The sequence below is a fragment of the Octopus bimaculoides genome, chromosome 19, assembly GCF_046866305.1.
Source record: "Octopus bimaculoides isolate indiv1 chromosome 19, ASM4686630v1, whole genome shotgun sequence".
NCBI classification, from domain to species: Eukaryota; Metazoa; Mollusca; class Cephalopoda; order Octopoda; family Octopodidae; genus Octopus; species Octopus bimaculoides.
This window is the reverse complement of record NC_142946.1, coordinates 54,255,152-54,282,308: the sequence shown is the minus strand read 5'-3', so window position 1 is coordinate 54,282,308 and position 27,157 is coordinate 54,255,152. Positions and strand designations below refer to the sequence as shown.

The 27,157-nt window shown below is 37.0% G+C and overlaps 1 protein-coding gene across 12 annotated transcripts in view; it reads right to left on the bottom strand.

The window, feature by feature from the left end:
- Window positions 1-27,157, bottom strand: part of LOC106875423 (monocarboxylate transporter 13) — a 135,938-nt gene that overhangs the window by 100,235 nt on the left and 8,546 nt on the right. For 4 of the 12 annotated variants that reach the window (XM_014923565.3, XM_014923566.3, XM_014923559.3 and 1 more), the window contains exon 1: window positions 2,444-2,759. The exons of 5 other annotated variants lie outside the window; for them this stretch is intronic. The gene's annotated coding sequence lies outside the window, so the exon portion shown is untranslated. Of the gene's footprint in view, window positions 1-2,443; window positions 2,760-19,386; window positions 19,892-27,157 lie in introns of those variants that run through there. 3 more of the 12 variants (XM_089337762.1, XM_014923562.3, XM_089337769.1) reach the window with 1 other exon arrangement.

The window sequence follows — 27,157 nt, the reverse complement described above, 5'->3', positions numbered from 1 at the left end:
CACACAAGGCCCTACGCCAACACACCACACACATATACATGTATCCACACACACACACAAGTACATAGAGAAACATTACACAGAGAAACAAAATTCTAAATTTCCAATTAAAATCCGAGAGAAATTAAAACGAAAGAAAAGAACGAGGGAAGCAAGCGGGGGGGGGGGGGAAGAATGCGGAAGGAGAGAACGAAAGAAAGGAACAAATGAATGGTTAAATGGAGAAAGAAGAAAAAGAAATGAAAAATAAAATAAATAAATTAGGAAGAAGAAACGTGTTGCACAAAAGCGTATGTGTGGGTATGTATACACACATGCATTACATATAATGTATGCATATGTATATATATATATATATATATATATATATATATATATACACACACATACATACACTTACAAGACATACACACACATAATAGATATGAATGTTTGTGTGTGTAGAGAGAGGTGGGTGGACGTGTGTGTCTCACATATACACGCCTTCAATAATGTTGTTGATTAGCCCTAGATCAGTCCTGTCAGAGCAGACCTATGATCAACGTCATTCCAGCCGTGACCATCCAGTTTTTTTTTTTAATGAGTAGCCTGTAAGAGGTGTTACATTATCTAATGCGTCCCTTCCTCTTTCAAGACGCTATGATGTGATTTGAGTGAGATTTGGCTGCTGTTGGAAACATTTCGTGCCACCACGTAGATACGGACAATCTTCTTCCACAGCTGGTCTTATGAGACATTGCTCATCATAATTTGGTCCATGCACCACTTTAATAATAATTTCACATCATATGCCATTACACAATAGACATTGTTCCCCCTGACTTTGTTTCCTCATAAGTTACATAAAGATGGATTATTTTCCATGAAATTTTCGACAAATACTCTTCAGATGGTGTAGTTTCTGATCATATTGGAATTTGTAGGGAAAAAAAATTCCGTGTGTGTGTATGTGCTGGTAGTGGTGGTGGGGGTGTCAGAAATTTCACACTAATTGGCTTTGTGTTCTCATAACTTTCAGAAAAAAATTGATATTTTTAAATGGAATTTTTACATTTACCTTTCACTGTGTAAATTACAATTATATTGAAATTTGATGTGAAAAGAAAAATTATCAGTACGCACACATACTGACACATATCACAATTTTTTACGAAATTTCAAGGTTCACTTTGGAGCTATAAGTATGTGTGCGAGCCCACCAAATTTTTTCTTTTATCATTATTAAATTCCGATATAATCGTAATCTACACACTCTGAAGGATATTTAGAGAAAATTTCGTTTAGAAATCTCAATTTTTCTGAAAGTTATGAGGAAACAAAGTCGACTCGTGTGAATTTCCCGAAACTCCTCTCTCCAACCACGGATTTTTTTTTTCCACAACAAATTCCGATATAATCGGAATCCACACCATGTAAAGCGTATCTGTAGACAATTTCATTAAAAAATACCGATTTTTCTGGAGGTTATGAAGAAACAAAGTCGGTGGGGAGCACACGTGTAGGTGTGCCACGCAATATACCATACATATTACAACATACGTTGTTACATGATGTAAATCATTAACATTTAATTAAGGTGTCAGTAAATAAGGAAGTATGAAACAAAATTATTCAAACTGACAGAACAGATCTAAACATTATATTATAAAATTTTTGCAAAGTTATAACGTTTATATAATTATAAGACTGCGGGTCCCGTTCGTCCCCCTTAGGCCTGACGCACAGGCTTCCCCGTGAGAATGTATAAATCTGATGTGTGTATATTCACAGATGCGTAAATGAAAGACGAGAACAACTTATCTAAAAGGTAATAAATAATATTTTTCTATTTTCGATTAGTCTATAAAGCGGCTGAGAAGCAATTCACCAAATCGAAGGCCCAAAACCAAACTGTTCTACCTGACACCACACGCTATTCTGTCTCGTATATGTGACTGTGTACATACATACACACACACACACACACACATACATACATACATACATTACATATGTGCGTGTGTCTGTGTATGTATAGGTGTGTGGGTATATTTATATATGCATATATATGTGTGGATATATATATATCTATACATATATATGCATATATGTGTGGATGGATATATATATATATATATATATATATATATATATATATACACATACATACATATATATATATATACATATATATATACATATATATATATATATACATATATATATACACACACACACATATATATATTTATATATATATAAACATGACTAAAGGATAAAATCATTAAAATTGATGAATTTTATCAGTGGCCAGCATATAAAAATAACCTGCATGCGTATATATTTCTGTATGTGTGTGTGTGTATATATATATATGTATGTATGTGTGTGTGTGTGTGCGTGTCCCCACTATATGTTTATACATCTCCAATATGTTTAAAGCGTGTAAATACAAGGTGCTTACCTGACAATCATTGTGAGTGTGTCCGCGCGTGCGCGTGCGTGCGTGTGTGCTGTGTTGTGTCGTCTGCTCTTGTCCGACGACGTAACTAAACGAGCAACAACTGTCTCTTTCTCTTTCGTCTTCTCAGTTTGTCCACTTCTCTGCCAGTAATACTCCTTAATTCTCAGTAAAATAGTGATGTCACTTTCGGTCAGTGGGTATCTAATTCGTTTGTTTCTTCTTAGGTGACGCTGATAGAGAAATTTTCGTTTGAATTCAGCTCGCCGTGTTACATAAGCGAGCCGAATCATACAAATGGCTGTCTCAGCCACTGAATGAAACTCACACTTACTCTCTCACTCAATCTCTTTCTTTCACTCTTTCTCTCCCTTCGTCTCTCTTAGTTTCTCTTTGTCTCTCACAACCTCCCACTCTTTCTATCAGTTTCTCTGTCAATCAGTTTATCTCTTCCCACTTGCACCGCATCTTTCTCGTCCCAAGTCTCTGCCTGTCTGCCTGCTTGTCTCTGTCCCCCCCCCCTCTCTCTCTCTCTCTCTATATATATATATAGATTATATAGATATCTCTCTTCTACCCCCTCTCTCTCTCTCTATGTATCTATCAATCTATTCTATATATTGATTATATAGATATTATCTCTCTCTCTAAATATGTGTGTGTATGCACACACATATATAGTGTTCAAACTCACATGTGAGTAAATGGTTTATAATAGTGATGGCAAAATGGCATTGGCGGTGGTGTAGGTGGTGTTTGTTGTGATTGTAGGGGTGATGGTAGTGGTGGTGATGGTCAAGACTGACAACGGCGACTGTGACGGTAGTGGTTACTGTTGGCTTTTTGGTATGAGTAACACCAACAGTAGAAACAGCAGTTATAATATTGGTGGTGGTGGTGGTGAAGTCAGTGGTGGTGGGGGTGATAGCAGAGGAGGTAGTGGTGATGGTGGAGGTGTTGTTGGTAGTGGTTGCAGTATTGATAGTACCGGTGGTGATATTGGTATTGACTTTGGTTGTGGTGGTGTTGGTGGTGTTCTGTTGGTCATGCTGGGAGTAATGTTGATGCTTGTGTGCATTTGTGTATTTGTGCATAAGAAAGAGAGAAAGAGAGAGAGAGAAAAAGTGAGGGAGAGAGCTAGTACAATAATGTGTTAAAATAGCCTATCTTTAGTTGAGATACCTCAGTGAAGAGTGTAACACTGGTGTGACAATCTTCGAACAGACCATTCTTGCAATTCTTAACCAGAAGGAAATTAGGGGAATTCCGATGGGAAAAATTGTTTTAAGCTGAAAAATTCATCAACATTATCCTCATTTTTTTCTGGATTTTATTTTCTTTAATCTCGATTTTTAAGGATGCTAATGGTAAAATTAATATAAGGTTGTTAATGTTATGCAATAAATAGTTTTTACTTGTCATCTGGGGTAAACTGGTAAAGGTGGAAAGAGAAAGATATATAGAAAAAAAAAATAGGGGTTAAGAAATACTCTTCAATCTATATATGTGTCTGTGAGCTAAAATTCTGAATGACAACCATTACAAATATTAGCTCTACTGATATAGGTTGTTTATTCCCAGCTCAGACCTGATTAAATAGACAGTCCTACGTTCAAAGGCATTTGTTTCAGCCTCAACCATTCTATCTTTTCCTCTAGCACAGCATGTCTATGACCACATTATATAATGTATCCTACTTTCTATAAGGTGTGTTTCGAGGGTGGAGGGGATTTGACTGCTGTTTCTAGCATGTCGGGCGGCTACATCAAAGCTCCCTTCAGGGGATGGTAGTAGGTATGGTGGTGTGTACATTTGTGACAACCGTGACGATTGTTGGTAATGATAGTGATGGTGGTGGTGATGATGATGCTAGTTACAGTGATAGTGGTGATGGCAATGTTAATGATGTTGGTGACAGTGGTGGTAGTGGTGGTGGTAGTGGTGGTGTAGGTAATGATGGTAGCAATTATGATGATTGCGGAGGTGGTAGTAAGTGTTGGGTAATGGTTCCGAGGATGGTGATGGCAGTGTTGATAATGGTGGTAGTGATTATGGTGTTGGTTGTAGTGAGAGTGGTGGTGGTGGTGGTGGTGGTGGTGACAGCAGCAGCAGTGGTGGTGAATGTAAGAATGATGATGATGACTAGTGACGATGGTGATGGTAGTGATTAATGGTGGTAGTAGTGGTTGCAGTTATGGTTATTTTGGCACCTAACAGAGTTACATCACCACCATCACCATCATCATCATCATCATCGTCATTGTTTTCTTACATTGTAACAATAACAGCACTGCATTATTGACTTGCCATCATGCCTTGCTAAAGTGGTGACCTGCTTTGACTTTCTAAATGAACACATCTTCTTCACTACGCTCATGGTGCACCACTACTACCACCACCACTGCTGCCGCCACCACAACCACTGTCGTCATTAAAACTACCATTACAACACACAATACTCCTAACTACTACCACCCCTATCATCACCACCACCACCACCACCACCACAACCATCACCCCTATCACAAGACAACAGAATCCTCGTCATGACCTGTCAAACTGTACCCAGCTGTTTTAAAAACAGAAATAATACATTAAGCAACGTAAAAATGACAAGATGGTCATGGGCGGAACGTCTTTGATCATAGGTTCAACTTGATTAGGTTTGATCTAAGGCTAAACAGCAACAAGAACAACAACAACACTATGACCAATATGATCACTGTTGAAATAAAGCAACTGAGTCGATTTAGTATTGACTATCATCAGGTCAGATGTCAGGAGGTCATCTACACTGCAGCACAATTAATTCTGCATTACCTCAGTAGGAAATAACACAACAGGTCATCTGCAGAACAGATACCTCACATAGACTGGAAGGGGGGGAAATATAAAAAATGGAGCAGTCATCATTGGAAGGGCTTCGGTCCTAGGTCTGAGCATTCAGGGTCAAATGTGCAGCTAAACAACAACAATTATGGTTTCAATGTTTGACACAAGACCAGCAAATTTTGGTGGGAGTGAATACGGTGATTGCTTCACCCCACTGCTCCACTGGTTCTCATTGTATTGACCCCGAAAGGATGAAAGACAAACAAAATCAATGACAACAGTTTCAAATTTCGGTGCAAGACCAACGAATATTATGGGGAGCGGGTAAGTTGATTACATTGACTCCAGTGTTTAAATGATACTTATTTTATCAACCCTGAAAGGATAAAAAGCAAAGCTGACCTCAGCAGAGTTTGAACCCAGACCATAAAGACATGGAAGAAATTCTGCTAAGCATTTTGTCCAACTCACTAAACGATTCTACCAGCCTGCCACCTAAACAACACAAACAATAATGGTTTCTGATTTGGGTACAAAACCAGCAACTTTGAGGGGAGGGGATGAGTCACTATCATGAACCACAGTCCATGACTGGTACTATATTTTATGGACCTTGAAAGGATGAAAGCAAAAGTTGACCCTTGCAGCAATTGAACCCAGAAAGTAAAGAACCAGAAAGAAGCAATGCTTTAATGCCGATTCTCTGAGTTCACCACCTTTGCCTTCTGATTTAGGCATAAAACCAGAAATTCTGAGAGGAAGGAGATTAGTTGATTCCATTGACCCCCAACACCTGAAACAAAGGCGATCAGGCATTTTTTTCAATACTCTAATAATCCTGAAAGATTGCCATTCTTATGATGTCATTATCGAGTGAGGGAACAGCACGATCAAAGTGATGGCTGGGGTACGGATATATGAAGTCCAATATACTTTTCATTCCTACCAGTCATTACTATTTCGATTTCGCTTGCCTCAACAGGTCTTCGCAAGTGGAGTTTAGCAAATAGAAAAATAGAAAATGGGACCTTGATGACTGCTATTAAGCAGGAAAGTATACTAGTCCTTTTATATATATTTAATGCTCAATACTTCATTTATTCAAGAAGACATTCAATACTTCATTTCATTTTACTATTTATATTATATATCCCATATTCTATATCCCACATTAATTTTATAAGAATATAAATAAAACATAAAAAACAGACAGAGTTGGAACTCTTTTATATAATATATATATATATATATACACATACACATATATATATACATATACAAACACATATGCACATAAACACTTATATTTGCATGTGCATGTGTGTGTGTATGTACTTTAATAATTTTAAAAAAATTATCTAACTAAAATGACTACATAATTGCAACTATAAAATCTACATCAATAAAGTTCCTTCTTAAAAACTGCTGTGTGTTAAACCATAAAACAGCTGTCTTTAACCTTTAAGAACATTTTAGAAAATGTTAAACCTTAAAACAGAGCGATACTCATGCACGATGCATCATCGTTATCATCACCATTGTTGTCATTATAATTGTCATCACCTTTATCCTTAACCTTATTTTCATCATCTTTTCTCGCCTCTTCTTCTACATCCTTCTTATCAGCACCATCAACGAAATTTGATATTTGAACATGAAATAAATAATTTCCTTATTAAACTTTAAAAAAAAATGTAGTGTTAAACTTTAAGAAGTCTTAGAAGCTTTGATAAAACCGAAAAAGAAAGAAAAAAAAACCCATGACCTTCATTTCAAGATACATGCTAGGTTAAGATTTGGTGTTAATTACCTTTGAAAATATTTTAAATCTTGAAATATATTCTTTAATTCTTTTACTTGTTTCAGTCATTAGACCGTAGCCAAGCTGGGGTATTGTCCCGAAGAATTTTAGTCAAACAAATTGACCCCAGTACTTATTTTGAAGATTTTATCAAGCCTGGTTCTTATTCTACCAGTATCTTTTGTTGAACAGCTAAGTTACAGGGGACATAAACACACCAACACCAGTTACCAAGCAATGGTGGAGAACAGCCACAAACTCAAAGATGTGTGCACACACACACACGCACCTGTACTTGACTGGTATTTTTTATTTCATTGAATGTGGAAGGATAAAAGGCAAAGTGGACACTGGTGAGATTTAAACACATACTGTAAAGGGACACAACTATGTCCAGCACTTTTATTCTATCCAATGCCATTGCCTTAAGTATCATAATGCCAATTGAAAATTGAAAATTGAAAACCACTTCCTGCTTAAAAATTGTTGTGGAGGAAAATTTTAATTTTAAGACCTGACAAACATCTGTTGCCATAAACAGGTACAGACAAGGATGTGTGGTTGAGAAGGTTGCTTCCTAATGATATAGTCTTGAGTTCAATCCCACTAGATGACAACTTGGGTAAGTGTTTTCAACCATGGCCTCAAGTTGACCAAAGCCTTGTGAGTGGAATTGGTAGATGGAAACTGAAAGAATCCTGTTGTGTGTGTGGCATGTGCACATGTATATAGGTGTGTATGTGCATGTTACTGTCTCCCTGCCTTGGTATGGCAGGATAGTTGTAAGCAAGTGTCATCATCATGCAAGCGGCATACTTCATTTCCAATCTTCCATGAAAGTATGTCTGGTCATGGGGAAATATCTCCTTCTTTGGAAACATTTGAGGGTTGGTAACAGAAAGAGCATCCAGCCATAGAACATCCATCTCAGCAAATTGCCTCTGACTCATGTCAGTATGGAAAAGTGGATGTTAAAATAATGATGATGGTGATGACATGAACTTTAAAACTGGAGGTTACGTATGATAACCTCCAGTCTGGTTTCAAATCACTGATTGTTCCATCCATCTATGAGGAAATTTTGGGGTTTCTAAAAATGTAACAAGGATTTGAAACTGTTACACACCAGCTAAGTTCCCTTTATTATGTCTGTTTCTGTATTATAGTTCTATTTAAATAGAAATGGTTGAGTTTAGTCAACAGTTACAATAACAAACACTACTACTGCTGCTGCTGTTGTGGACACAACAAGTCTGCAGGAACCATCTTGCCAGTACAACCTGTAAGCCAACATCAGAGGTTGTACAATATTGATTGTTGGTTTTGCCAAAATATATTTAGAACTGAAGAAAGCAATAAACAAGTTGGCACCAAAGAGGGCCAAGTTGGGAGGGTAGGTCATGGTTGGAGTGGAGTGAGGGAGAGTTCCAACCAAACAGTATATTTGGACAAAACTAGAATTAATTGGAAATTTCTATTCAACTCAGGATTTTGTTTTAAAACAAGACCATGTGTGTGTGTGTGTGTGTGTGTGTGTGTGTGTGGTTCACTTTGATACAAAGTCAGATATTTGTAAAAGAGAAAATTAATCAACTGAACAGGCCCCAATATATGCAATACATGATCGATACTTTTTAATTGACTCTCGATGGAATGAAAGGGAAAAACATAGACTGAAGGAGGATTTGAACTCAGAATATAAAAGGATAGAATTATAATAAAGTTTAAAACATTTAGTTTAAAGCAGTAGTTCTCAACCATTTTTTATCTATGGAGTGCATTGAATACTATTTTATTTTGGTGGACCTCCATAACCATTTGATTTTTAAAAACTAGTTTTATAAATACTTTCAAAATTCTTATTTTATTCATCATACATGAATTTGTTTAGGTTGAACTGTGTAAGACATTAGAGAAAGAAACCTAGCTGTGTCTTGCAATAAATACATCTAAAGCAAAATTTTTTCCATGGACCCTAAATGTATTTCTATGGGCCCCCAAAAATCTTATATGGACCCTGGTTGAGAACCCCTGAATCAAAACATTGTAGTGCAACCATGACAAGAAAACAGGTTACAATCTCTCCACTTTCATGATTATTGCTAGCAAAGACAAACAGTAAAATTACAATTGTATCTGGTTCATCATCATTACCATTATCAATTCATGTCTGTTTTTCCATGCTGGCATGGGTTGGACGATTTGACAGTGTCAGATTTAGCATGTTTTCTATGGCTGCATCCTATCAAGAATTTTCTCTTAAATTTCCATGTTTTGGGTTCAAATCCTACCAAGGTCAACTTTGCCTTTCATCCCTCAGGAACTGATAAAAGTACTGATAATGTACTAGTGTCAATGCTTCGACTAAATCCCTCCCCTCAAAACTGGTATTGTTGTTATTACTATTTTTTGGTATGTATATATTAATGTGTCTTTACTGTTAGTGTAGATTTCACCCCTTTTACTGTGTATATTGGGCTCACATTTTGGTACAAGACTAGCATTTTCAGGGAAGGGGTAAAGAGATAAATCAACCCCAATGCTCAACTGGTACTTATTTTATCGGACCAGAAAGGATGAAAGGCAAAGTTAACCTTAGCAGCATTTGAACTCAGAATGTAAAACAGATAGAGCACCACAAAGCATTTCGCCCAATATGCAATGATTCTACCAGCTTGCTGTCTTGTTTTACTCTATGTATATTCTCAACTATTTAATGCAGGCTGTTTTCCAATATATTTCATATTAGTACTGCCCCCAACATACTCGGACACACATAGCTAGTAATACTAGTTTTTAATAGTGATTTAACTTGACTGCAGCTCCACTCTGTTGTAAAATGGATGTCCTTGGGCTGAAGTTCGGCTTCATTATTATTATCTTTTAAAATGTCAATTTTGATGAGAAAGCAAGAAGAATTTTAAAAAAGTAAATAATAAATATTTAAAAATTATGCTCAAAATTCTCTGCATTCCAGATGAGGCTAAAAGTATTGGAGAGAAATGGTAAACATATACTACATATACAGACATATATACATGCATGTGTGTGTGTATGTGTGTGTAATACACACACTGGGATTGCAACAGGACAAACAAATATGCACACCACCAGTATATGTATTCATAAAATTAACATAAACAGGTTTCCTAACACACACACACACACACATACGCATGCGCGCGTGCACACACACACATTACATATACACATTAACATATACACATGTATGCATATGTAGGGGTGTAAACATATCTTAGTGCATGTGTAAATATGTAAGCATATATATTTATAAATCTATGAATCTGTAATACTTTTACAGCCATGTACATAAATATAAGCACAAACATATATTCACACATACAGATGTACACACTCACTCTCACACACACATGCGCACGCAATTGTATACATATATCCATAGACAAAGACACGTCTTTGCGGTAAATTTCAGAGTAAATTTTGTGGCAATGATTGAAACCTTGAAAACTTTAAAAATTTCAATACCAAACAAAATAAACAGAGCATAACATGTAAAATATATGAATGTAGTAAATTTGAATATTTCACAAGTCAGAATAAAGCAGAGGTTAGTGACACACATTTGATATTACAGTAGCTGACACAGTTAGATAACTGACAGAATGTGTTTTATGTGGTGTGTATGTGAGCATGTGTGTGCGCACGCGCCCGTACAAGTATGTGTATGCTTGTACACATACATATGTGTATGTATGTGTGAATGTGTTGATACATACATGCATTTACACGCATATATTACTTCACCATCATCATTGTCATCATTATTTTAAATCTCCTTTGTATGCTGGTATGGGTTAGACAGGTCACCACAGTCTGGGTCAGTTCATTTTGAAAATCATTGCTTTGTAAGATGGCTTGAGGACCTAAGTCACACTCGTATTCATTAAATATGTAATTATATATATATATATCTTTGTGTGTGCATGTATATATATGTATATATATATATATATATATATATATATATATATATATATATATATATATATATATATATACATACATATATATATATATATATACAAACATATATATATATGTATATATATATATATATATATATATATATATATATATATATACATATATATACATATATATACATAAGTACATATATGTATATATGTACATAAGTACATATGCAAGCTTGGAAATATTGGACATTAAATAATGATGATGATGATATATACATATATGGTGAGTTTCTTTCAGTTTCCATAAATTAAATCCACTCAAAAGATTTTGGATGGCCTGCAGCTATAGTAGAGGGAGTGAACCTGAAACCATGTGGTTGGGAAGTAAACTTATCAACCACACAGCCATACCTGTAACTATAACACTACACCAGCACCAACACACACACACACACACATGCGTGCAGAGACTTAGATATAAACATTCAATGTTGCTAAATAGAAAGATGAAAGAAAGACCAGAAACATAAAAGATAAATATTATTATTGATTATATTGATTTCAAACTTTGACACAAGGCCAGCAAATTCTGGGTAAGCGATAAGTCAATTACATCAATTCCAGTGCTCAACTGGTACTTATTTTATCAACCCTGAAAGGATGAAAGGCCAGGTCAACCATGACAGAATTTTAACTCAGAACATAAAGACGGATAAAATGCCACTAAGCATTATGCCCCGTCTGTTCCCAATTCTGCCAGCTCACCGCCTTATGGATTACATAAACTAATAGTGAAGATATTAATAATAATAATAATATTCATTTCTTGACCATCTGACATCATTGAGAAATGGGGTAAGGTAGTGTGTCCCTTGTCCCATAGTAATGCTCCTTCCCCTGCCACTCACCCACCACACTACCATCTCCACCACCGTACAGCATGCATCCCACTCTTATAACAGGATGTCTGAACTCATTCAAACTGTCATCAAATCACCCAATTTTCTCATATTTAATGTGAACTTCAAAAGTGAAACACTTTATCCATAATGTGTGTGTGTGTGTAAGAGAGAGAGAGTGCATGTGTGTGTACATATAAGTATGTGTACATGCATTTGTGTGTGTGTGTATGTGTGTGTGCGTGCATGCACATATATGTGTGCATGTGTATGAGAGTATTGAATGACACAGATACTCTGTACCTCTGTACTCTAATGTCACACACTTAAATATCAGTCGCTATCACAGCTGATATATAACCTTTTAGCATTTAAGCCGGCCATATCTGGCCCAAATATTCAACCTGTTTTATGTTCAAACCAGCCAGATCTAGCCTTTCACACTTAAACTACAATGTCATTCTATAAATATTCAATCATATCACTGACCTCTTGAAACCAGGAGATAGGTCATGGCAATGCGTGTGTAAATGATTGTATTAAGGCTGCATGAAGATATGTTTGTTTATATGAGTGTGTATATATTTGTGGTGATTGATTGAAGTGCAAGTATGTGCATATATGAGTCTGAGTGCATATATGCATGTATGTGAATGCATATGCATGTGTTTCAAGAACAAATGTCATTCATTAGATCTCCAGTGCATGTAAAATTTTAAACATACTCCATCGACTAAACATTGCTAACAGCAATTTCAGAGCTAAAATAAAACATTGTATTGATTAAATGGCACAGTTATCTAAATCTATAAATGCATAAATGCAAAAATACTTGTAGCTATGTAGTAAGAAGTTTGCTTCCCAACTATATGGTTTCAGGTTCAGTACCACTGCATGGCACCTTGGGCTGGTGTCTTCTATTATAGTGTCTGATGGACCGAAGCCTTGTGAATGGATTGGGTAGATGGAAATCAAAAAAGCCAAAAGAAACCATATCATCTGATCATCTGGTTTCTCCATCCTCATAACAACTGGCCACTATGCTCTCCCATCTTTTTCTGTCTTTGTCAAGGGTTGGAGCTTGAAACCAGTTTATGCCACAGCTCTACAGGTCATCTTTTAAGGTGCATCTCTAGATTTTCTGTGGCCTACCCTTTGGTCTCTCTCATCAGTTGTGGAGGCACATGGCTTAGTGGTTAGGGTATTGGACTCCTGATCATAAGATTGTGGTATTGATTCCTGAGCTCCAGTTCACTCAGCTGGCAAAAATGAGTAATCTTACGATGGGCTGGTGCCCCGTCTGGGTGGGGAATTTATATGCCATGGAAACTGGGAGATTGGCCCTTATAAGTCAGCATGACTCGAGAAGGTAACATTTGCCGCTAGTTGATATCCATGTCATTGATCTTTTTGCTAGAATATTTCCCAGCTTCATAGGACATACCCTGTCATCCGCATTCTTCTGCACTTGCATGACAAGACTGAGGTATGTGGGATTGGATCTTTGAAGCACCCCCACATTTCTGATCTTGTCTTGCCATCTAATGCCCAGGATTGTTTTTAAAGGCATCTTTGTTGCCAAGTACCAATTTGCTTTTCAATTCTGGTGGTATTCTTTCATCTGTCAGCAGCATAGGTTCAATTGTGTGTATGTGTATGTGTGACTGTCTCCTTGCATTGACCTCTTGAGTGTCACCATCACGCAAATGGTGTCTTTCATTTCCAATCTTTTATGAAACTATATCTGGTTATGTGGCATATTCATAACTGTCATGCAATGTCAAAACAAATGAATACAAGCATACATACACACTCACACTCATATACACACACATGTATACATACACTGCCATACAAGCAGTGTCATTCATTTCTGAAATTGTGTGGAAATATGTCTGGTCACAGGGAAATATTACCTTGCTTAGAAGCAGGTGAGGGTTTGTGACAGGAAGGGCATCTGGTTCTAGAAAATCTGCCTCAATAAACTCTGTCCAACATATGCAATCCTGGAAAAGTGGACATTAAATCCATGATTATATATATAATAAATTAATATAATCTATATATATATATATATATATATATATATATATATATATATATATATATATATATATAGATTATATTAATTTATTATATATATAAGCACATACATACACAAACACACACATATATATGTATACAAAGGCCATGCACCTCTGTGTGTGTGTGTGTGTGTGTGTGTGTGTGTGTGCGTGTGCATGCATGCAAGTGTGATGCAATGTGATAGTTATGCATGCTTCAGTATCTCTAAAAGTAGTCGTTGATGGCAACTGTAATAAGGATACTGAAAGAGAAACAGAAAGTGTAAACAGGATGTTAAAAAAAGCTGTAAGGAGATATTGATCAAATAAATAAATAAACAGGCACCCGACACCACCATCCCATATACATATACATAGCCATGGACAGATATTCATACAAAGCACCTACTCAGACACAGATATACTTACTCATATACACACACAGGCCTTCACCTACATGTATATGTATACGTATACAAAGACACAGACGCAAATATAGATTGAAGTTGAAGACGGTGTAGATACTAAGGCAACCGATGACATATTTACAGACAGACATACACACACATACACACACACACCACTCACACAAAGATACACACACAAATAGGGCATTGCCCGTAAGCTTGTAAAAGACAAACTGTGGACAAGAACTTTTACTCCAGACTAGTCATTGAACTAGTTGGCAGAGGCACCACTTCCTATGAGGGAAAAAAACAAGAAATAGGCTTTAATGGTGGATCACTCTTTCTCACATTTGTAAATGTTTGACACACAATAAACGACAGTTCAACAAATCACCATTTGTTTTTATTTTATGTATAGCTTAGCTAAAGCTATAAATGGTGGCCCCAAAGAAAAAGATCAAAGAAATACATAATCAGGGCAAACAAAAATACCATCCACTTAAGCTCCTACAGTTCTGGCTAAAGTGAGCCAGGGTATGGTATGCACAAGTTGAGGCACAGTTCACCTTCAAGAATATCACTTGAGATCTGATGAAGTATTTGTACACTACAACAGCCTATGATGAGGACACAGCAACAAGGGTGCTAGACATCCTAACCAAACCATCAGCTACTCACAAATATGAGACTATAAAAAATAGACTCATAAAAAAGTTTGGCTTAGTGATCAGGAATCTGCAGCCTACCGATGGGTTATGCGATTCCAAGCCTTCAGAACTAATGGACATAATGCTGACATTAGTGCCTCCTGATAAGTCATCTGGTTTCTCATTTAGGGAGTTATTTCCCCATAAATTGTCACCACAAATCCAGTCCCTCACAACTCAGACTGCACCCCATTCAAATAGCTCAACCATTAAACAGAGGCTGCCCTAGGCAAGTTACACCAACCTCTGATAATGAACAGTCACCAAAGAACCAAGTAACTACACGCATGTGTCAGGTGGTAAAAACACCTTTTCAATTCCAATTACAGTCAATAGTTCTGAGAGAGAGCTATGTTTGTTGTTATTTTACATATAGCTCAACTAAAGCTATACACACATACATATATGTATGTATAAATGTGTGTGTGTATACACACACACACTCACATATATATTGTTCTTTAACAAGAATAGTGTTGACAGTGACTACGAAGTTTTGGTCTGCTTAGCCTTCATCAGACAGCCAGCAGGTCAAAACTTCAAAAAGTTACTGTCAACACTATTCTTGTTGGAGAATAATAACTATGTATTCCACTAAAAGTATTGAGTAATCTTTCAGTTTAATGTAAAAATTTTTACAGAATAACTTGACTTAAGACAGCAAGCTGGTAGAATCATGCCATGCAAAATGCTCAGCCACATTTCATCCATTTTTATGTTCTGAGTTCAAATATGACTAAGGTTGATTTTGTCTTTCATCCTTTCAGGCTCAATAAAATAAATACCATTCAAACACTTGGATTGATGTAATTGACTTTATATGGGGGTAATAGGGTATTAAAAAGAAAGTAAAAATAAAAAAATTAACAATAATGGGATATGTCAATAGGTTTTGTAAAAGAGGGAGTAAAGGTACCATAAAGTTTTGAAGTAATCATAATAGTTTTTATCATAATAAAGTGTCCAACAATTAATTTAGATTATTTGCTTACTAATATGTGGTAAAGTCCAATATGGGATGCAGTCTATTTGTATTGAATTAAAAAATAATAATTGATGTAAGTCAATTGTTGTTGATCAATATTTCTCCATTTTCTGTTTACTTTACACACGATAGTATAGGTGTGGGGTGAAGATGTCTGATTCCCAACCAAATGGTTTCAAGTTCTGTCTTGTACCAATATATTCACACAATCTGTTACAAATATTATCTCTAGCTTAGCTTCAGTTAATAATGTGATACAACACAAGAAATCTTGAGGCATATAGCTCCATCACTAGCAGTTACAACTTGCTAAAAATATTTGAGATTTTCGCTAATGTTTTAATTTAGCAGTGCATGTGTGCAAGCACACTTATTTTGCAATCAGTGCACAAATAGTTTCCTAAAAATAACTGGAATACTTGTGATCATAGGTTTACCTAATCAGGTCTGCCTTAGAGCTGAACAACAACAGCAGCAGCAGCAGCAGCAGCAATAACAACGACGACAACATCACACATCACTCAGCAATCCCCAGTTGAGACAGGCCTCACAACTCTTTCCACATGTTCACAATCCTGCATTAAGACACCAACGTCTAACAACTTCATATCCTGAATCCCTTGTTACTTTCCCACCAGCTGACCAGGGTTTCCGGAATATGGTGCTGGATCAGATTTTTCTCTAAAACAGTGCCTGTCAAACTGAACTCCACTGTTTGAGAGACAGGAGCTGAATCCAAATAAATTTGTTTTAATATTGGAAGTGTTTTCCATGGAAGATTTTGTAGACTCAGGCATGACAGCGTGGTTAAGAATCTTGCTTTGCAGCCACATTGTTTCGGGTACAGTTCTGTGTTAAATGGATAGTGGTGAGTACAATATATCCAAATTTCTACACTACACCCAAAACAATCTAGAACCTCCATATCAAAAGTGAAGATGGTGACCTAGCAGAATCATTAGGACATTGAACAAAATGGCTAGCAGTACATCTCCCAACTTTTTACCTTCTGCGGTCAAATCTCACAGAAGTCGACTTTGCCTTTGGGATTGATAAAATAAAGTACCAGTCAAGTACTGCAGTTGATGTAATCGACTTGTCTTCTCTAAAACTTACTGGCCTTGAGCTCTGCAACATACCATCTTCCAGTTTGATGATGAAGGCATTAATATGAGAGGTATAGAAAAAATAGCAAAGTACCAGGACCTAGCTATTGAATTACAGAGACTATGGAAAGTGCGGGTAAAATCCCAGTGGTTATAGGTGCATTGGGAACTACCCCTAAAAATCTGAACAAATAGATAGAGGAAATAGGCATAAAACCCAGTTTAGTACAGCTCCAGAAAACAGTGTTATTAGGGACAGCTAGGATACTTAGGAGGGTTCTTGGCATCTAAGGATAGTTGTTGTAGTCCAATAGGAGGATTCTTGGTATCTAAAGTATCTAACCCAATGTTAGGATCTTTTCTTTTCCAACAGTCTAGTCTATTGAGTGTATATGAAAATGATAATGACATGCTAAACAGAACTGGATGTGGATACAACTGTTATGGCTAAACAATCAGTCATTTCTTGTATATGGATGATCTAAAACTGTACGCTACAAATGATAAACAGCTGGAAACATTACTACAAACAGTACATGGATTTACAAAAGAAATAAACATGAAATTTGGCTTAGAAAAATGTGCCAAAGCAACCTTGAAAAGAGGAAAACTAGTTAAGAGTAGCAACATAACACTAGATAAAGCAAATGAAATCAGAGAATTAGACCAAAGTCAGACTTAGGAATCAATGAACTAGATATGAAACAACACACACAAATGAAAGAGAAAATAAAAAAGGAATACTATAGACGAATTAGATTAATACTGAAAACAGAGCTCAATGTGAAAAACAAGATAATAGGTATCAACACTCTAGCTGTCCCAGTTATAAGTTACAACTACAATATTCTTAAACAGACTCTAAATGAACTAATCAAAATAGACAGGAAAAGAGGAAAAATAATGACAAGATTTAGGATACACCACCCAAAATCTGACATAGAAAGGCTATATATACAATGTATCGAAAGTGGTAGAGGCTTTATACAGCTAGAAAACTATTACAAAATAACCACCATAGGACTACAGAAATACCTACTTCAGAAGCAAGGAAAACTAATACAAATAGTCACAAAACATGAACAAAACAAAAAACTGTTTTCAGTCTTTAAGGAAGCTGACAAATACAAAAAAGAAGTCATAGTACCTAACATCTCTGAAGTAAAAGAAGAAACAACAAATGCTGTAAAACAGTTGAAACCCCAAATTAAAACTGGAACAGCAACGGATCATGATAAAACGATGGCAAGAAAAGCCCCTTCATGGCAAATATTGGGTTAAACTAAGCAGAAAAGAAATAGACAAAGCAAATTCCCAACAATGGCTGAGAAGCTCAGGACTCAAAGCAGAGACTGAAGGATTTTTAATTGCAGAACATGATCAAAGCCTTCCCACTAGAAATTACCAAAAACATGTAATGGAAAAAAATATAACAAGTAACTGTAGAATATGTGGAGATGGAGAAGAAACAATAAATCATATTGTCTCTGGCTGTCCAGTCCTGGCTAAGCAGGAATATATTCAGACACGACAGAGATGAGACCAATATACACTGGAAGCTATGCCAGCACTATGGAATAACAACAGAAAAAAGATGGTAGAAAAGGTCACAGAAAATGTGGAAGTGACCATTATCTGGGATATGCCAATACACACTGTTAGAGAAATTAAGGCCAATAGGCTGGATATAGTTGTCAGAGATCACCAAGAAAAAAAATGTTTTCTAATCAATGTATCAATACCAACAGATGACAATGTCTCTCTAAAAGAAACAGAGAAACTTTCAAAATACAAAGATCTGGTAACAAAGGTAACTTGAATCTGGAGCCTAAAACCAGAAACAATTCCTATCATAGTAGGCACATTAAGTATGATAAAAAAAAAACATTCAGACAAATACATAACAAAAACACCAGGATTTGCTAGTATGTATAACATACAGAAAACAGCACTACTAGGTATCGCACACATCCTATGTAAAATACTTTCAATACACTGAAAACAAGAGCACCACAACAAACCACAGCACATACCCAACACACACAGAGTTGCGCTTGGTAGTACAGTGAAAGCACGTGATAAAAATAAGACTACTGAATAATAATAATAATAATAATAATAATAATAATAATAATAATAATAATAATAATTTCTTACATAATAAAATGTACAAAACAAATGAAAGATTACCTTTTTGTTATAATTTACAGGCAAAGATATTTGGCTCAGAAGTTTTAATAATGTAATGAATGACCTCTGTGGGTCTTAATATATATATGTATGTATGTATGTATGTATGTATGTATGTATGTATATATTTATATATGTAATGTGTGTATGTATATTCCACTGTTTACTGTCAGCAGGGGGTATATGTAAATCCTGTTGTAAGATATGTACTTGGTCCTTGTTCTTGGTACTAGTGAAGCTGGTGGTGGTGATGGTGATGTAAGTGGTAGTGTTAGTGGTTTCAACAAAGAACCTCAAGAATGATGAATTCCTCACTGTGTGATGCAAGAGGAATATTAATATCAACTGAACATTTACTGCCAAGATTTACCAATTTCTTCAGAATAGACAAACATGGAAAAACCAAAAACAAAACCCTTTTTTTGAACTTTAATATTAAATAATATTAATAATAATCCAGTACCAAATAGTACAGCTTGGTTGGTTGGACAGAGGAGAGAGGAGTGGTACTAGTAGCAAAAAATAACAATAAAAAAATGTTATAAAACAAACTAATGAAATTAAGAGTGACACATAAACAACAACGTCAACAACAAAAACAAAAGTGCAGTCACATGAAAACAATTAAGAAGGCGGCGGAGTAGAGCATGACTGTGAAGGGGGTGGAGGCATTAAAGGAGAAGAAAGAGGAATCTACCGAAGGAAGAGAGAGAAAGAGGAGAAAGAGGAAGAAGAAATTTGGGTTGGGTGTTTCCTTGTTGCTTGTATGGTGATGGTGATGCTGATGCTTTTGGGATGGTGATGGTGGTGGTGAAGATGATGATATTTGTGTTGGTGACCATCATGGTAATACTGAAGGTGTTGGTGGTGGTGATGATGGTGATGGTGATGGTATTGATTGTGATGGTGGCGGATATGGTGATAGTGGTGATGCTGATAACAGTGTTATTATTGTTTAGCCCCAGGTCAGCCCTGATTGAGTAAATGCAAACCTATGATCAATGACATTCCAGTTGTGACCATTCTGCCATTTTTCAGGAATCTAGGACTATGTTATCTACATAACAGTATGATTTGAGGGAGATTTTGGCTACTATTTCTAGTAGGTCTAACTATCATATAGATGCTCCCTCATTGGTGTGGTGGTAGTGGTGTTGGGGCTGATGGTAATGATGTGGATGATGATGGTGGTGATAGTGGTGAGGATGATGGAGGTGATGGGGATGGTGTGGTGGTGGTGGTGGTGAGAATAAAGATGATGAAGGTGGTGGAGTTAATGGTGGTGGTGGTGGTGGTGGTTAGCAGTTGGTGATGAGAATAAGGATAATGATGAAAGTGGTGGTTGTTATTGTGGTGGTGGTGATGGTAGTGGCTGTAATGGTGGTGGTGGTGGTGACAGATATAGTAGTAAAAAGAGAGAAGAGTCAAGGAGAGAGAGAGAAAGAGAGAAAGAGAGAATGAAGGAGAGAGGGAGAAGTTTTAAGTTTTGAGTTCCCAAGTAGGTTGGACAGTGAGTGTAGAGTTACAGTTATAGACAGGCACATGACTAAGAGTCAGGTTAAACAAGAACACGTGCTAATTATAAACTTTTTAATAAATGAATTAACTAAGAAATAAAAAATTAACTAAGAAATAAAAATTTTCAAAACAAAACAGCATACCACACACAGATACACACACACACACAACCACATACATATATATACACACACAAAAATCACTGATATGTATACACATGCATAGAGATACATATACACACAGACACATCCATATACACACTGACACATACACACACATACATACACATTGACACATGTGCACACATATATACATATATACATCTACATACAGACTGAAACACACATACACAGATGTACATACACATACTCACACACAGCCATATACACACTGACACACACAAACACACATACAGCCACATACATTTATTGCCACACACACACATGCAGAACATTGCTGTTAATATGTCAGTGGGGTCGATAAAAGAAGTGCCAGTCAGTCCAATAGGATGATGTAATTGAGACGCCATTGCATGAATATATGTTTAGTATTTTGAATGTTTTCTTGAGGTATTTTCCTTTAGCTCTGACGATGATATATTCCTATTTAAGGAAGAGGGGTCCCCTGCTGTGAAAGACTGAACCGATGGGAAGATCTCTTAAATGGTCATGCAATTTGCTAGAAACAGCAGCAAATTTCACTTCCGCTCACATCCTATTGGCTTAAAAATCCAATACATTGGACAGCGTAGTCTCAGATATCTCCATATTATGGATGATTAATCAAGCTGGGACAAAGTTAAACAACAGGCGCAGGAGTGGCTGTGTGGTAAGTAGCTTACTTACCAACCACATGGTTCTGGGTTCAGTCCCACTGTGTGGAACCTTGGGCAAGTGTCTTCAACTATAGCCTCGGGCCGACCAAAGCCTTGTGAGTGGATTTGGTAGACGGAAACTGAAAGAAGCCCGTCGTATATATGTATATATATATATATGTATGTGTGTGTATATGTGTGTGTATATCTTAGCCTACTGAGCCACTATCTAAAGTCTAAAGAGTGATAATGGATTGTGTGGATTGGCAGCTCTCACTTTCAAACTATTAAGAGAAGGCAGGAAGGGAAACTCTGCAGCACCATTTGAACTCAGAACATAAAGACAGATGAAATACCGCTAAGCATTTCGCCCAGCGAAATTCTTTCATAAATGGAAAGAGAATATCAAAAATGCTTTTTACATTTTCAAAATGGCTTGTGATGTCTCTTACACAATGTAACGGTTTTGGTATCAATACATGGTCTCAATGTACAAACTCAGAAAATATCAGTAAAACCAATCTTGAAGTCATTGATTCATATCTTGCTGTATGTCACATGAGCCTACCCTCTGTAAAAGTACATGTCAACCACGAAAACTCTTTTTTGTCAACGTTTATAGGTCAAGAGGTCACCAATACATGTTCTCCCTGCCTTCTTTTTCCTTTCCTCTCTCATTTGCATAATGGATGCTCCAGATGGGTAGGGCCAATTGTTGGGGGAAGCGTTTACATGATCAAAGGACTTCCAAACATGACCATTCCGTCTTTTTATATATCCAAGACAGTCATGGGCAAAATGGTACCTGCATTACTTTCTAAATGGGGACACCTACAGGGAAATTACATTGAATTTTTGGGGGGTGTTGTAGCCCACCTGATGATGAGCCATGACTCATACAGCCTGCTTCTTGAAAAAGGTCATCCATGCCAGATCTAGGATTACATTATTCAATGTCCCCTTGTTGTTATGATAGGAAGATGTAGTGTGAGAGAAACTTAGCTGTTATCTCCAACATGTTGTGTAACCACATAGAGGTTCCTTCGTTGCTCAGTGTTTATGATGCTTGGATGACGACATATCCATTTAGCTGTTTAAATATCCACACCCAAATTGTTTCATTCTACTCACTTGGGAGCCGTAAGGTCATTGGATAATGTAGAGCAATTAACAGATGGGATGGTCATGGATGGTATGACTTCCATCATAGGTCTGCACAATCAGGACTGGCCTAGGGCTAAACGATGACGTGATTTTCATAGTTCTTCTTCTTCCTGTAGTTACTGTTTCACTGCATATGGTGGTGGTAGTAGTAGTAGTAGTAGTAGTAGTAGTTATTTAGCGCAAAGTCACCCCTGAACAAGTAGACCTATGATAGAATTATTCCAGCCTCAGTCATCCATCTAGCACTAAATTGTCCAATATGTCCTTCCTATTTTAAATTTGTAAGGCATAATTTTGAGGATTTTAGCTGCTATGTTTAGCAGGACAAGCAACCATAGAGTTTCCTCTGTTGACTCATCGTTGTTGTTGTTGTTGTTGTTGAACATCATTGCTAGCAGTAACAACAGTTGAGAAGCCAACATAAAACAGCAAAGATGGAATACATAAGACACAACTGAACAAACATAATCAAAAACATCAAATTTGAAGAAGAAGAAGAAGAAGAAAAGGAAGAGGAAGGGGAAGAGGGAGGGATGTAGAGGAGAAGGAAGAGAGAGAAGAAGGATGGGAATGGGAGGAGGAGGACAATGACAAGACAAAAGTGAAGAAGATGAAGAAAAAAGATGAACAAGAACAAAGCAAAGATGAGATATGATGAGGAGGAAGAGGATGAGAATGATACAGAATAAAAACAACATCAAAAGATGTGAGAGTGTGTGTGTGTGTGTGTGTGTGTGTGTGTGTGTGTGTGTGTGCACGCGCATGTAGTGGTGGGAGAAGGGAAGAAGTTACGGAGCAGCAAACATCAATTGTGACCAATATCCAATTGTAGAATTTCCTAAACATTGATTGCTGAAGAAGTTATTTATAGATAGAAACATTTCTGTGGAAGAAGACACAATGTCCACTTTAGGAAACAGATTGTCTGGAAGCAGAACAGAATGATAGTAAAATATTGGAGGAAGAATTGAAGAAGCCACAGTTAGGGGCAGATGGTAGAAGGTGGAAATGGAGAAAGAGAAGTGATAGGGGTTTCCTTTCAATGTGATTCTTTTATTCTTTCATTTTTTTACTTGTTTCAGTCATTTGACTGCGGCCATGCTGGAGCACCGCCTTTAGTCGAGCAAATCGACCCCGGAACTTATTCTTTGTAAGCCTAGTACTTATTCTATCGGGTCTCTTTTGCTGAACCGCTAAGTGACGGGGACATAAACACACCACTATCGGTTGTCAAGCAATGCTAGGAGGACAAACACACATACACACACACACACACACACACACACACACACACACACACACACACACACACACACATATATATATATATATATATATATATATATATATATATATATATCTATATACATATATACGATGGGCTTCTTTCAGTTTCCATCTACCAAATCCACTCACAAGGCTTTGGTCGGCCCGAGGCTATAGTAGAAGACACTTGCCTAAGATGCCACACAGTGGAACCGAACCCAGAACCATGTAGTTGGGAAGCAATATTCTTATCACACATCCACTCCTGCATTTACATATAACATTAACAAGGAGAGTGGCATGAGCGACTTGTTTTATTGCATAATTATACAATTGTTTCATGAACACTTTACTCATCCTAGCTTACAAAATGTTCAAGGAAACCAGCTGGATCTGCTTCAAACAATGTCAAACCTTCCTGTAATATAATCAACCTGGTGTGCTTTTAATCAGGTGTCAGAAGACGTGGAAGCCACCAAGCAAAAACGTTCATTATACCACGTCCATTGCGCAGAGTATTCTCAACTCTCTCACAAGATATGCTAATAGCATTGGCTATTTGATTTATAGGCAATTGCCTGTTAGCCATAACCATGTAGTGAACACGATTAATGTTTTCCTTGGTGGTGGCAGCTGCAGGATGTCCAAACCTTTGATCATCTTCAAGACTCTCCCTTCCCCTCCTAAATTCAGCTTTTGAACTGTTAATAAAGCTAGAGTGTCATCCCTAACATAGCAACCACGACAGCACAAATGTCCTTGAGGGCTAAACCCTTATTATGCAGGTACTTGATAACACCATAATTCTGAATTTTGTTCATTTTCAAGAGAAGTCACTACTTCTTTGAACAGTCAGATGTCAGTTTAGCGGGTAAAAAGACAATGCAGTTATTAATAAGGAGAGCTGAAATTAATTCATGCAAGATTTCACAGCTCTAGCATCACTCTTTTATAGTCAGCCCACCCTTGTGTGTGTGTGTGTGTGTGTGTGTACACAGAGACAGACAGACAAACAGATAGACAGATAGATAGATAGACAGATAGATATGTCTGTATGTATTTATGTATGCATGTGCATGTGTGTGTACATGTATGCATAACTCCTTCACTTAACATTGCGTGCGAGGCGTAAACGAGTGTCACTGTCCTGTATGCAACATCCTTCATATCCATTCATCTGTAAAAATATGCCTGATCATAGGAAAATATTACCTTACTTGTAAATAGATGATGATGATATAATATATGTGTATGTATGTGCATCTGTATGTATGTATATATGCAACTATTTAAGCTACTTTCTTTATTATTGATTAGATGATGATGATGATGACGATGATGATGATGACGATGATGATGATGACTGCTTTGTTAGTGAGTTAGCCAACCAACTGTTAGCCTGAACTGCTTGAATAAATATCTGAAACAAGAACATTGTTATGTCGCAGTTCTGTAACTGTCAGAACATTGATCCAATCCAACTGTGAATCCGGCAGGAAGTCATGATAGTTACATGGTGGTGGTGGTGGTGGTGAAGTTAAGATGGGAGGGGGAAGAGCAGTCAGGGAGGAAAGGAGAGTGGGGGGGGGGAAGATGAGAGTGGTGGCAGTTGCAATAGTTGTGGTGGTCACTATTATGGTAGTTGTGGTGATGATGATGATGATAACTACAGTGTGTTGGTGTTGATGATTGTGGTGATGGTGTTTGTGGCAGTTACTGGTGATAATAATCATGCTGCTGATGATGATTATCAGCATCACGGATTATTAGCATCAGGTGCAGTGACCCTGACAACCATACTGGATGGTGGAAGTAAGGGTCTGTGAGCAGAAGTAGGAATGAGTAAATATAGCAGAAGTGGTGGTGATGATGATGATGATACTTTTTCCTTCTACTGTTGATGATGATGATGATGATGACAATAGCAATGATGGTGATGACGATGACAATGGTGATGATCATGATCATGATGAGGCTGATGAGGCTGAGGACAATGATGTTGAGAGTGACAGCAATGATGATGACGAGGATTCTGAAGCCAACAACAACACCAGCAATGACAATAGTGATGATGATGATGATGATGATGATGACAATGATGATGATGATGATGATGATGATGACAATGATGATGATGGTAACAAGACAGAACTCATCATTGCTCTGAAAGGATATGTAGATTTATTCACACATTTACAGCATCGACGACCATAGCCTCAGTTTATCTAGGGATTGTCAGTAAAATTAAGTAAGACTAGTTTAGTCTCAGGTTTGTCCTGATTAAATAAACCTCTGACCAAAGTTATTCCAACTTTGCGCAAATCATCTTTTGGTGGCCCTCACCCAATTTTGCTCAAACTCAAACTAATTCTTATGATCTTCTAAAATCATCAAGACCCCCACCAAATGAAGCAGCATTGTCCCTCCTAACATCTATAAGTATATTAATGTAAAGATGAAAGCTCAAATGTTGATAGAACTAACCACCAAGAAAGGGCCTTGCATGCTAGATACCTTTAAGGGAATCCACTCCATTGCAAGCATTCAGACCAGACCTCCAGTTTAAGGATGCTTTTCTTCCTCTTTCCCATTATTCTCAGAAGTCCTGTAAAGGTTAATGGTGGGTGGTATTGGTGGTGGTGTTGGTGTGGTCATCGTTGCTGTCACCTAGTGTGATCATAAGTTTTTATCTAATTATACTCTCGGAGTGGTTGGCGTTAGGAAGGGCATCCAGCTGTAGAAACTCTGCCAGATCAGATTGGAGCCTGGTGCAGCCTTCTGGCTTGCCAGTCCTCAGTCAAATCGTCCAACTAATGCTAGTATGGAAAGCGGACGTTAAACGACGATGATGATGATGATGATGAATTAGTTCTTTCCATGTCATGAGGTACATAAGGATGCAATGTGATTTCTCCAACTTGCTCTGTTTTCTGCCACTGTTTTGGTCTCCTTCCAGCTTCTCCTCCCTTCTCATCTCCTTTCCTTCTCAATGGTCCTTCGCCATCTGGT